The sequence below is a fragment of the Triticum urartu genome, chromosome 7 (genome assembly GCF_003073215.2).
Source record: "Triticum urartu cultivar G1812 chromosome 7, Tu2.1, whole genome shotgun sequence".
NCBI lineage: Eukaryota > Viridiplantae > Streptophyta > Magnoliopsida > Poales > Poaceae > Triticum > Triticum urartu.
In genome coordinates this window covers 530550034-530564295 of record NC_053028.1, presented here as the reverse complement: position 1 = coordinate 530564295, position 14262 = coordinate 530550034, and positions in this window count along the sequence as shown.

Genomic DNA, 14262 nt, shown 5'->3' with positions numbered 1-14262 from the left:
ATGGCCTTCGGCCGTAGGGCGCTGCAAGGGACCACCTCATAGCTACGTTCGCATGCCCTTCGGCCTGCCGAGCGTGGTTGCTGCACATCAGCGCCTGTTGAGGAGCATTCTGGAGGCTCAAGAGGTCAGGCATCCCGCGGTCCTGGCGGAGGTGGCGATGGTCCCCGAAGACCTGCACGTGCCACCGGAGCCTCCCGAGGCCCCTGGGCCTGGGGGCTCATGAGGGCCGACGTCTTCACCGCGCATCGCTCACTTCCTCAGCATCACTTCATCTTCAATAGCACCAGGTGACATCTTTCAGAGTTGTACTTTCAGCTGGGAGCGCTCATAGGGCTGCACCATTCCCAGGTTGCATGGGTCCGTCCCCGCGGCATGTATCCATTTTGCTTATGCTCTTTATTTACCTTGTTGGGGGCGCCCCTTGGGCTGCATCATCCCCACGCCCCTCGGGCCGGACCCAGCGGTGGTTGCTTTTACTTGCACTTGCTTGAAATTGGATTTCCTATGTGCTTAACATACCTGACCTAATCACCTGCTCGATCGATGCCTATCTGACGAGCCGCTTGCTCTGGCACGGCGCGTGCGCACGGGTCCGTCCCTGCAGTGTTGGTAAACCTGAGTGGTCGAGCTCTGGCCACGGCAGCCCCGCACGGCGCCACCTCACCAGGCCCTTAGTGCCCTGACCGCTCCCTTGGAGTGACCATAGGTTGGCCGGTGACCGTAACGACAGGCCTTGTTTCTCCTCATGATTTGTGTGCAGGAGCTACTCCAGGAGCAACGTTGGGGGCATCGAGAGCTCTCTCTCCCACTCTTTGGCACGGACCACTTGCACATTAAAGGGGGGGTACCTAAGCATCGCGACTCATGTGCTCCTACTGGCTCTCCAGCCCTCACCCCCTGGTCTTGACCCACGGCATCGCGACCTGTCATACCAGCGGCGGCTGAGCTCGCTCGAGGGCCGGGATCTGAGGACGTAGAGCGTTAAGGAAAGTGCGAGGGAGTGGGAAGAAGCTCGCGAGGGCCTCACCCAGCAGTACCTCAGCCACCGCCTCTCGGGCCGGGCGCCTCTCCGAGGAACTACATCAGACGCACAAGATAAGTCGCGCCCTCGCAAGAGTTAGACCAACGCAACGCTAAATCCCCGCCCAGTGCAACTCTGTCACGGCGATGCTACCTTCCTTTCTCGCCCAGCAAGGATTGCTTGAGCGCTAAAGGGGACCTCCCGAGCATCGCGACTCGGGGGCTCTTACCGGACCTCGGGCCACTCACCTCCTAGCCTTGACCACGGCATCACAACCTGGCATACCAGCAACGGCTGAAGCTTGCCTGGGGACTGGGACCTGTCAGCGTAGAGCGCCAAGTCCTCGTGAGCATAGAAAGGGGGAGCTTAGCCGGAACAAAACGGACACCTCACGCCAATTCATATTAAGGATATAGTATTTACAAAAGGCACGGCAGGCGCCTTACATGCCCCCACGGGGTGTTGCTTTAATTCCTCTCAGGGAACAAAAGGTGCTAACCCTAAGGGACGCTACTTGCTAACACCTCCCCAAGTGACGCCATCATCAACAGTGGGCTGCCCAGTGACGGCGCCAATCCCATCCAGATCAGTGGCGTCGGCGGCTCGATGCAGCTGCCCTACTCCGAGCGCAGCGCGAGCTTGGAGGCTCGTAGCTATCGTCGCTCGTCTCTGGGTCGCGAGGAGTTCGGGGGAGCCGCGGAAGCCCTCAGTCCCTCCGCTGCTGCCTGAGGAGCTGTAGGAGGACCAACGGGCGGGGCTGGTCCTTGCTAGTTCGTCACCCCTGCCGCTTCCCTTAGGGCAGCATTCCAGCCGGCGTCCTTCTGCATCAAAGACCTTGAAGAACATCAAGGAGGCGCCGTCGTATTCAAGATGGATCACCAAGGCGCCGTCCGCGCGACAAACCCGGGCAATCTCACCCCAGCCCCCGGTCATGAAGACCTTGCCCAGAGTGACGACCGTGACCTCCGCTCTGGTTGCAGGGGTGCCATAGTCGGCGTGCTGTAGCCAGAGCTCCAGGGCCCCGCTCGGAGGCATCTCGAAGGCAAAGGAGGGAGGAAGGCGGATCCATGAAGTTGGAGGCATGGCGGTGTGGAGCAGAAGCTCGCGAGAGGAGCGCTCCGCCTGGACTCCAGGGGGGACGACGCGCACCACTGTGACTCGCCGGCGTCGGCGGCGATGCTGTCGGTGTTGCTCGGCGCCCTCCACCCTAGGGCCTACGACACGGGCGTACAAGGGCAGCGGAAACCCAAGCGGCGGCCGCTCGTACCACGGCCTCGACACCTCCTGCCAGGCGCCTTCGTCCCGGTGAAAGAGGATTGGCCGCTTCTTCAGCGGGAGGGAGTCAGGACCCTCTCTGGGGGCCTTTCCCTTCTCCTCAGCTGAAAACCGGCGGATCGGTGCCATTGGTGCAAGAGGAAGAAAGGATGAAGAAGAAGAAGAAGAAGAAGAAGAGGAGGAGTAATAGAAAGGGGCGAACTGGCGGAGCTCACGCAGCCCCGTGACCTCAGGTAATCATGACCCATATCTCTGCATGCAGCAACTTGTCAAGCCGTGCAGTTGCCGAGGTGTCGTGGGAAGTGCAGATGCCCATGTCCAATCAACAGCCACGCGGTGCCCAAGGCCGCAGGCTGTTAGGGCCCGCGGCGCTTCGTGCTTGCCTCTTCGCTTCTCTGCTAAGCCAAGCCCGCGCGCACGTTGGGCCCGGGGGCTACTGTCGGCGTTCTGGGAACGAGGGTCCCCAAACTTGCCTGCCTGTGGCCTGCGGCGTGGCTCAGGTGGGGGCCCAGTGCGGCCCATCTTCATCAGCCCAAGCTCAAGACCCTCGCGAGGGGTCAAGCCTCGCAGGGCGGATGACAGGAAGCTTCCTCAAGAGGGGCCTCCTCAGGCAGGCTTGCGAGGAGGCGGAGAGATCAATGCAAGGGTACCTCGCGAGGATCCCATGACGCAAGCCATGACGATCAAGGCCAGGCGGGCGCCAGGCGGAAGCCGGCCTGCGCAGGGTCCTTGTTCCCCTTTGGTGCAAAGGGGGCAAGCACAGGCCAAGGCATCAGGCAAAGGTTACCATTCCGGTGCAACGAGACCAAGACCAGCCGGACGGCCGGACGGAGGTCACCGTGGAGCCCAAGATGGCGTCATCACCAGTGCTTTTGGCAGCCGAAGACCACCTTTGGTCAGGATAACTTGTACTAGATGTTCCCCTTCAAAATGGCCAATTGTTGGCGCCCTTCCCGCTCAATTATTCGGGTTGAGGCCCAGGGCCTCTATAAATAGAGCTAGCCACCACAGAGTAGAGGGACGGCGAGAGATCTGGTAGGACCCTAGCAGAGAGAGGGAGGGAGGCGACGGAACTCACCCTAGCAGTTCATCGCACCAGCTCAAGAACACCTCTCGCGAGGCTGTTCTTCCCTTGTACTGTCCATCATCAGCCCCAGAGGCAATCCACCACACCACACACTGGAGTAAGGTATTACACCACAACGGTGGCCCGAACCAGTATAAACCTCGTGTCTTTTGTGTTGTTCATCATTTTCATCTTAGTTCGCACGAGAGGATCGGATGTAGATCGGTAGGGGAGAGATCTCCGCGCGCACCCCAGTGTTCGAACCTCAAGGGTCTGCCGGAACCCGAAATCTGACAACCGCTTGCACAAGCTATTCAAACTCACTGTCTGAATCAGTTCGGTTTCTTGAGTCTCAACTACAAGCTGAAAGACATTGATCAGCTGTGCTGCGACAAGAAGCGGAAGGACTGTGGAAGTCCCTGGAGCATTCATATGCATACTTTCTGGTGCAACAGCAAGCGTTGGAGGATTTTAGCGCCAAACAGGAAAAAGCTAATCAGCTTGCTAAGCTTATTGCCATCATGGTGGATACCCAGGATAACGTTTCTTGAGCTCTTCTGGAGTTGTTTCAGTTATGCTCTTGTTTTGCTGCCACGTTTATTTGCACTGGTGGCCAATTTTGACGGCCGGTGTATGTAATGTGCTGCTTTGTTCCCTATATTTGCACTGGTGGCAAACTTTGATGCCTAGTGGATGTAATATGTGTAATAGCGGTAATAGGTAGCATTAATTTCTTGCTTATTTATTTCCTTATTATCTTGTTTAGTTGTTTGCTTGTAGTCACTGCAGTTCTTTTTCTATTTTTTTCTAGTGGCCACAATAGCCTATTTTTGGAAACTAGGCCAAAATAATCATGGCAACACACGGACTGTTGTAACCATGGGCCTCCTGCAGGTCGTATGATCCATGGGCCTTCGTCCGGCCATAGGATCCATCGGCCTTCTATACGGGCCTTAGGGTCCATGGGCCTTCTACGGGTCGTACTATCCATGGGCCTCATACGGGCCGTAGGATCCATGGGCCTTTTACGGGGCGTATCATCATTTCGCCAATCATGGGGCGTACTATTCGTGGACCATAACGGGCCGTTAATAGGTCGTATTTGATAACTCCATGAAAACAGCCCAACGGGTTTTTTTGACATGAAAACGGCCCAACGTATTAACGGGCCGACTGTAACGACGGGCTGAATTTGGCCCACAAGCAGAAAATGACTGTAACGGGCCGTATGTAACCGAATGCTGCAAATGAGCCCAAGAATCAACGGGCCCTGAGAAGGCCGGAAGATAACTTGGGCTGGAAACGGCCCAATGGAATAACGGGCCGTTAATGGGTATAAAGTGATACACTGTTCATTATGGGCCAGTTTCACCATGGGTCGTTAATGGGCCAAGAGTTACAAAGGTCCTCATATGGGCCGAAAGAAGTCATGGGCCACACATGGGCCGGAAGTTAAAACGGGCTGAATCATATTGGACGGCCCAGATGACGCTACTGGGCCTAATTCGGATAGGGCGTAACGGGCCCTGGGTTAGCGGGCTATAAATGGGCTATATGCGAACATGAAGTTAATAGGCTTTCCGTGGGCCGGGCCGCCACCTTTTGACCAAGTCAAATGGGCCGGCCTTTTCACAGGAATGGGCCTCTGTTGGGCTGTGCCACGTGTCGCCGTATCATAGGCGCCTTTAGTCCAATGAGCAGATGATATCCGTCCCAACAGTGAGCCGACACGTGTTTCCTCCGGTTAATGATGATTTTACACGTGGAAAATCCCCATTGGTCGGGGCTGTTAACGGGTTATCAGATCCAAAACCTGACCCGATAGCTTAACGGCGTTCCGTTACGGTGCATGCTACGTGTCGGTCACCCTTGACGAAAGCACTTCTATGATGCGTGATTTATCGTCATGGAAGTGGACACTTCCATGATGATAATTTTGGTAATGTCATGGAACACTTCTATGACAGCACAGGTATGACTATCTTGATTCTGTCATAAATTTGTCATGGATGTACATGCATGACAAAAAACGCAACCTACTGTGACAAACACATATCATCAAGGAAGTGTATTTTTTTGTAGTGTACATGATCATGCAAAGCAATATGACAATGATGTAACATGTCATAACAAACGGAACGGTGGTAAGTTGCATGGAAATCTATCTCGGAATGGCTATGGAAATGCCATAATAGGTAGGTATGGTGGCTGTTTTGAGGAAGGTATATGGTGGGTGTATGGTACCGGCGAAAGTTGCGTGGTACTAGAGAGGCTACCAATGGTGGAAGGGTGAGAGTGCGTATAATCCATGGACTCAACATTAGTCATAAAGAACTCACATAGTTATTGCAAAAATCTATTAGTTATCGAAACAAAGTACTACGCGCATGCTCCTAGGGGGATAGATTGGTAGGAAAAGACGATCATTCATCCCCGACCACCACTCATAAGGAAGACAATCAATAAATAAATCATGCTCCGACTTCATCACATAACAGTTCACCATACGTGCATGCTACGGGAATCATAAACTTTAGAACAAGTATTTCTCAAATTCACAGCTACTCAACTAGCATGACTCTAATATCATCATCTTCATATCTCAAAACAATTATCATGTATCAAACTTCTCATAGTAAACAATTATCAAGTATCAAACTACTCATATCTCCAAACAATTATCAAGTATCAATTATCAAGTTTTCATTATACCCATCTTGGATGCCTATCATATTAGGACTAATTTTATAGCCAAAGCACATTACCATGCTGTTCTAAAAGACTCTCAAAATAATATAAGTGAAGCAAGATATATCAATAGTTTCTATAAAATAAAACCACCACCGTGCTCTTAAAAAGGTATAAGTGAAGCACTAGAGCAAAATTATCTAGCTCAAAAGATATAAGTGAAGCACATAGAGTATTCTAATAAATTCTGATTCATGTGCGTCTCTCCAAAATGTGTACAGAAAGGATGATTGTGGTAAACTAAAAATCAAAGACTCAAATCATACAAGACGCTCCAAGAAAAACACATATCATGTGGTGAATAAAAATATAGCCTCAAGTAAAGTTACCGATAGACGAAGACGAAAGAGGGGGTGCCTTCTGGGGCATCCCCAAGCTTAGGCTTTTAGTTGTCCTTGAATTTTACCTTGGGGTGCCTTGGTCATCCCCTAGATTAGGCTCTTTCCACTCCTTATTCCAAAATCCATCAAATCTTTACACAAAACTTGAAAACTTCACAACACAAAACTCAACAGAAAATCTCATGAGCTCCATTAGTATAAGAAAACAAACCACCACTTCAAGGTACTGTAATGAACTCATTCTTTATTTACATTGGTGTTAAACCTACTGTATTACAACTTCTCTATGGTTCATACCCCCCGATACTAGCCATAGATTCATCAAAATAAGCAACCAACACACGAAAAACAGAATCTGTCAAAAACAGAACAGTCTGTAGTAATCTGTAGGTTTCTAATACTTCTGTAACCCCAAAAATTCTGAAATAAAATTTCGGACGTGACTAATTTGTATATTAATCATCTTCGAAAAGAATCAGCCTAATCGCACTCTCTAGTTAAAAATGGCAGCAAATCTCGTGAGCACTAAAGTTTCTATTTTTTACAGCAAGATCGCAAAGACTTCCCCCAAGTCTTCCCAAAGGTTCTACTTGGCACAAACACTAATTAAAAACATAAAACCACATCTAAACAGAATCTATATGAACTATTTATTATTAAACAGGAACAAAAAACAAGAAACAAAAATAAAATTGGGTTGCCTCCCAACAAGCGCTATCGTTTAACGCCCCTAGCTAAGCATTGAGATTTCAACGATGCTCACATGAAAGACAAGAATTGAAGCACAAAGAGAACATCATAAAACACGTGACAAACACATCTAAGTCTAACATACTTCCTATGCATAGGCATCTTATAGGCAAACAAATTATCAAGCCAAGCAAAAACTAGCATATGCAAGGAAGCGGAAAGAAATAATAGCAATCTCAACATAACGAGAGGTAATTTAGTAACATGAAAATTTCTACAACCATATTTTCCTCTCTCATAATAATTACATATAAGATCATAAGCAAAATCAACAATATAGCTATCACATAAAATATTTTCAACACGATCCACATGCATGCAAAGTTGACACTCTTCCAAAATAGTGGGATTAACATTAACTAAAGTCATGACCTCTCCAAACCCACTTTTATCAAAAATTTCATAAGAGTGGACATTCTCCAAAGATGTGGGATATAAAGTTGACACTCTTCCAAACCAACTTTCAATATTATTGCAAACACTATTATCAATATCATATTCATCATGGGGCTTAAATAAAATTTCAAGATCAAAAGAAGAATCACCCCAATCATGATCATTGCAACAAGTAGTAGACATAGCAAAACTAGCATCCCAAGCTTAGGGTTTTGCATATTATTAGCACAATTGACATCAATAGATTTTATAGTAAAATAATTTCAATCATGCTTTTGATTCAAGGAACTATCAAGTGTGGGTGCAATAGCAATAATCTCGTGTTTAACATAAGGAACTATAGCAAATTCATCTCCATAAATATTGGCATCATGGCCATAATAATAGCAAGCAACATGTTCATCAAGGGATATTTCAATCAAATCATCAGAATCATAATTATCTATAGATTCGTGCATATCATTTTCTTCCAAAGCAACGGTTATTCTGTCAATAAATTCCTTAACATAGGCATTGTGAGCATAGTTTTCATAGAAATATTTAAATATGTCGGAATTTTCAGATTTGTAGAGAGTAATATCATACTTTTCAATCAAAGAAGAAACTTCATGAGCACCCTTAAAAGGACAAATTCTTCAATTTGTTCGATATCATAGTAACTATAAACACCCTTTCCATAAGAAGATTAGATTTCATTATCATTAAATTCACATAGGTAGGGAAGGTGTTTTTTAGGGTTCTTAGAGCAACAAGTAAAGTCATAAATTTCACAAAGATGCCAAGCATAACATAGCAAACTATTTATTTCATACCATAAGAGCTTCCCCTTTTCAGACAAACGATGATGCACAAAATGAGCATGCTCATCTAAAGATTTCCCATCAACTAGGCTAGTTGGGGTTTCAGCACGAGCGCATAAGGATCGAAGATGATCCAAGTTGAACACTTTAAGTGGATCCATATCAATAGATTTTTAGCAAGCAAAGGTGCAAGCAAATAGAAGGCACATGGAAACACAAACAAAAAAGACATATGGGAAAAAGGCGAAGAAAAGGCAAAGGTGAAGTGGGGGAGAGGAAAATGAGAGGCAAATGGCAAATAATGTACTGTGAGGGATAAGAGTTTGTGATGGGTACTTGGTATGTCTTGACTTGTGCATAGATCTCCCCGGCAACGGCGCCAGAAATCCTTCTTGCTACCTCTTGAGCATGCGTTGATTTTTCCTTGAAGAGGAAAGGGTGATGCAGCAAATTAGCGTAAATATTTCCCTCGGTTTTTGAGAACCAAGGTATCAATCCAGTAGGATATTACACGCAAGTCCCTCGTACCTGCACAAACAAACAAGAACCTCGCAACCAACGCGATAAAGGGGTTGTCAATCCCTTCACGGTCACTTATGAAAGTGAGATCTGATAGAGATAATAAGATAAATATTTTTGGTATTTTTGTTGTATAGATTGGAAAATAAAGATTGAAAAATAAACGATGACATAAATGGCTTGTTGACAGGAGAATAATATAATGGAGAATAGACCCGGGGGCCATAGGTTTCACTAGTGGCTTCTCTCAAGATAACAAATTCTACGATGGGTGAACAAGTTACTGTCGACCAATTGATAGAAAAGCGCATAGTTATTAGAATATCTAGGCATGATCATGTATATAGGCATCACGTCCGCGACAAGTAGACCGAAACGATTCTGCATCTACTACTATTACTCCACACATCGGCCGCTATCCAGCATGCATCTAGAGTATTAAGTTCATAAGAACAGAGTAACGCATTAGGCAAGATGACATGATGTAGAGGGATAAACTCAAGCAATAGGATATAAACTCCATCTTTTTATCCTCGATGGCAACAATACAATACGTGCCTTGCTGCCCCTGCTGTCACTGGGAAAGGACACCACAAGATTGAACCCAAAGCTAAGCACTTCTCCCATTGCAAGAAAGATCAATCTAGTAGGCCAAACCAAATTGATAATTCGAAGAGACTTGCAAAGATATTAAATCATGCATAAAAGAATTCAGAGAAGAATCAAATATTTTTTATAGATAATCTTGATCATAAACCCACAATTCATCGGACCTCGAAAAACACACCGCAAAAAGAATTACATCGAATAGATCTCCAACAGAATCGAGGAGAACTTTGTATTGAGATCCAAAGAGAGAGAAGAAGCCATCTGGCTAATAACTATGGACCCGAAGGTCTGCGGTAAACTACTCACACATCATCGGAGAGGCTATGGTGTTGATGTAGAAGCCCTCCATGATCCATCCCCCCTCCGGTGGAGCGCCGGAAAAGGCCCCAAGATGGGATCTCATAGGTACATAAGGTTGCGACAGTGGAAATAGGGTTTCGTGGTGCTCCTGGATGTCTTCAGGGTAAAGGGTATATATAGGAGGAAGAAGTAGGTCGGTGGAGCTGCGAGGGGCCCACGAGGGTGGGGGCGCGCCTGGCCCCCCTGGGCGCGCCCTCCTGCCTCATGGCCTCCTTGCTTTTTTCTTGATGTCCACTCCAAGTCTCCTGGATCACGTTTGTTCCAAAAATAACTCTCCCAAAGGTTTCCTTCCGCTTAGATTCCGTTTGATATTCCTTTCCTGCGAAACACTGAAATAGGCAAAAAAACAGTAATTTGCACTGGGCCTTTGGTTAGTAGGTTAGTCCCAAAAATAATATAAAAAGGTATATTAGAGCCCATTAAACATACAAAACAGATAATATAATAGCATGGAACAATCAAAAATTATAGATACGTTGGAGACGTATCACATCCTCCTTTCCTTTTTACTGGAGGGGAAAGGAAAGAGAGAGGGGGAGGGAAGGAAGGGGGAGGCCGAATCCTCCCCTTTCCTTCTCCCTTCCCCTCTTTCCTTCTCCTCCTATTTCGGCCCATATGGGGCGCACTAGCCCCTTGTGGGCTGGTCTGTCCCTCTCTTGGCCCATTAGGCCCATATCTTTGCCGGGGGTGCCCGGAACCCCTTTCCCGTGACCTGATATGTACCCGGTACCCCCAAAACACTTCTGGTGTCCGAATACCATCATCCTATATATATCAATATTTACCTCTCGACCATTTAGAGACTCCTCTTCATGTCCGTGATCTCATCCGGAACTCCGAACAACATTCGGTCACCAAATCACATAACTCATATAATACAAAATCGTCATCGAATGTTAAGCGTGCGGACCCTACGGGTTCGAGAACTGTGTAGACATGACCGAGACACCTCTCCGTTCAATAACCAACAGAAGAACCTGGATGCTCATATTGGCTCCTACATATTCTATGAAGATCTTTATCGGTTGAACTGTAATTACAACATACGTTATTCCCTTTGTCATCGGTATGTTACTTGCCCGAGATTCGATCGTTGGTATCTTCATACCTAGTTCAATCTCATTACCGGAAAGTCTCTTTACTCGTTCTATAATACATCATCCCGCAACTAACTCATTAGTCACATTGCTTGCAAGGCTTCTTATGATGTGTATTACTGAAAGGGCCAAAAGATACCTCTCCGATACTCAGAGTGACAAATCCTAATCTCAATCTATGCCAACCCAACAAACACTTTTGAGATACCTGTAGAGCATCTTTGTAATCAACCAGTTACATTGTGATGTTTGATAGCACACAAGGTATTCCTCCGGTGTCCGGGAGTTGCATAATCTCATAGTCAAAGGAATGTGTATATGACATGAAGAAAGCAGTAGCAATAAAACTGAACGATCAACATGCTAAGCTAACGGATGGGTCTTGTCCATCACATCATTCTCCTAATGATGTGATCCCTTTATCAAATGACAACTCATGTCCATGGTTAGGAAACCTTAACCATCTTTGATCAATGAGCTAGTCAAGTAGAGGCTCACTAGGGACTCAGTGTTTTGTCTATGTATTCACACATGTATTAAGGTTTCCGGTCAATACAATTCTAGCATGAATAATAAACATTTATCATGATATAAGGAAATATAAAATAACAACTTTATTATTGCCTCTAGGGCATATTTCCTTCAGTTGTTGGTGTCGTTGTTTGCTTGTGGAGGTGGAGAAGGAGGTTGAGGTGGATCATCTTGTTGTACTTCCTCATTTCCTTCGTCCTGACATGTTCCACTTGTGGATGCCTCCATGTCAACTTATGGTTCACCTTGATGTGAAGTTGAGGCTTCCACTTTAATGCATGAAGTGCTCTCCTTCACCTCCGTTGGATGGATCTTGCCAATAGACAAGTCTTGAATTGCTTCCGAAGGATCTTTCTCTCCTACATCAATTGGCAATTGCTCTATTTGCGAGCCACTAGATTCATCAAACTTCACATCTACCTTCTCTTCAACTTTCGAGTGAAGTTGTTATAGACACGGTAGGTGTGAGAGTTCGATCCATAACCGAGTAGGTGATGTCTACTACACAAATTATTCTTGTAGACTCGTGTTGGACATCCAAGCGCAGAGTTTTGTAGGATAGTAGCAATTTTCCCTCAAGTGGATGACCTAAGGTTTATCAATTTGTGGGAGGTGTAGGATGAATATGGTCTCTCTCAAACCACCCTGCAACCAAATAATAAAAAGTCTCTTGTGTCCCCAACACACCAAATACAATGGTAATTTTTATAGGTGCACTAGTTCGACGAAGAGATGGTGACACAAGCATAGTAATGACAGTAGATATTGATTTTTGTAATAGGAACAATAAAAAACTGCAAGGTAGCAATTGATAAAACAGAGCACAAACGGTATTGCAATGCTTGAAAATGAGGCCTAGGGTTCGTACTTTCGCTAGTGCAATCTCTCAACAATGCTAATATAATTGGATCATATAACCATCCCTCAAAGTGCGACGCAGATCACTCCAAAGTTCTTATCTAGCAGAGAACATAAGAAGAAACTGTTTGTAGGGTACAAAACTACCTCAAAGTTATCCTTTCCGATCGATCCATCTAAGAGTTCGTACTAAAATAACACAAAGTTGTCCTTTCCGATCGATCTATCCAAGAGTTCGTACTAAAATAACACCATATGATACACATCAACCAACTCTAGTGTCACCTAGATACTCCAATGTCACTATGAGTATCCGTGAGTTAATTATACAATATACATCAAACAGTTTTAGATTCATAATATACTCAATCCAACACAAAGAACCTCAAAGAGAGCCCCAAGATTTCTACAGGAGAAACAAGGATGATAAATGTGCATCAACCCCTATACATAGATTACCCCAATGTCACCTCGGGTATCCGCGAGTCGAGTTCCAAAACATATATCAAGTGAATCAATATGATGCCCCACTGTCACCATGGTTATTCATAGCAAGATATACATCAAGTGCTCTCAAATCCATAAAAGTACTCAATCCGATAAAACGAAATATCAAAGGGAAAACCCAGTTCATCACAACAAGATAGAGGGGGAGAAACATCATATGATCCAAATATATTAACAAAGATCGCGATACATCAAGATCGTGTCAAATCAAGAATATGAGAGAGAGAGAGAGAGATTAAACACATAGCTACTGGTACAAACCCTCAGCCCCGAGGGTGGACTACTCCCTCCTCATCATGGTGGTCATCGGGATGATGAAGATGGCCACCAGTGATGATTTCCCCCTTGATGACCCACAAGTATAGGGGATCTATCATAGTCCTTTTGATAAGTAAGAGTGTCCAACCCAACGAGGAGCAGAAGGAATTGACAAGCAGTTTTCAGTAAGGTATTCTCTGCAAGCACTAAAATTATTGGTAACAGATAGTTTTGTGATAAGATAATTCGTAACAGGTAACAAGTAACAAAAGTAAACAAGGTGCAGCAAGGTGGCCCAATCCTTTTTGTAGCAAAGGACAAGCCTGGAAAAACTCTTATATAAAGGAAAGCGCTCCCGAGGAAACATGGGAATTATTGTCAAGCTAGTTTTCATCATGCTCATATGATTCATGTACGTTACTTTGATAATTTGTTATGTGGGTGGACCATTGCTTAGGTACTACCCTTCCTTGGACAAGCATCTCACTTATGATTAACCCCTCTCGCAAGCATCTGCAACTACGAAAGAAGAATTAAGGTAAACCTAACCATAGCATGAAACATATGGATTCAAATCAGCCCCTTACGAAGTAACGCATAAACTAGGGTTTAAGCTTCTGTCACTCTAGCAACCCATCATCTACTTATTACTTCCCAATGCCTTCCTCTAGGCCCAAACAATGGTGAAGTGTTATGTAGTCGACGTTCACATAACACCACTAGAGGAAAGACAACATACATCTCACCAAAATATCGAACGAATACCAAATTCACATGACTACTTATAACAAGACTTCTCCCATGTCCTCATGAACAAACGTAAATACTCACAAATCATATTCATGTTCATAACCAGAGGGGTATTAATGTGCATAAAGGATCTGAACATATAATCTTCCACCGAATAAACCAACTAGCATAAACTACAAGGAGTAATCAACACTACTAGCAACCCACAGGTACCAATCTGAGGTTTTGAGAAAAAGATCGGATACAAGAGATGAACTAGGGTTTGAGAGGTGATGGTGTTAGTGAAGATGTTGATGGAGATTTCCCCCCTCCCGGGGAGAGGATCGATGGTGATGATTTCCCCCTCCCAGAGGGATGTTTCCTCGGCAGAACAGCT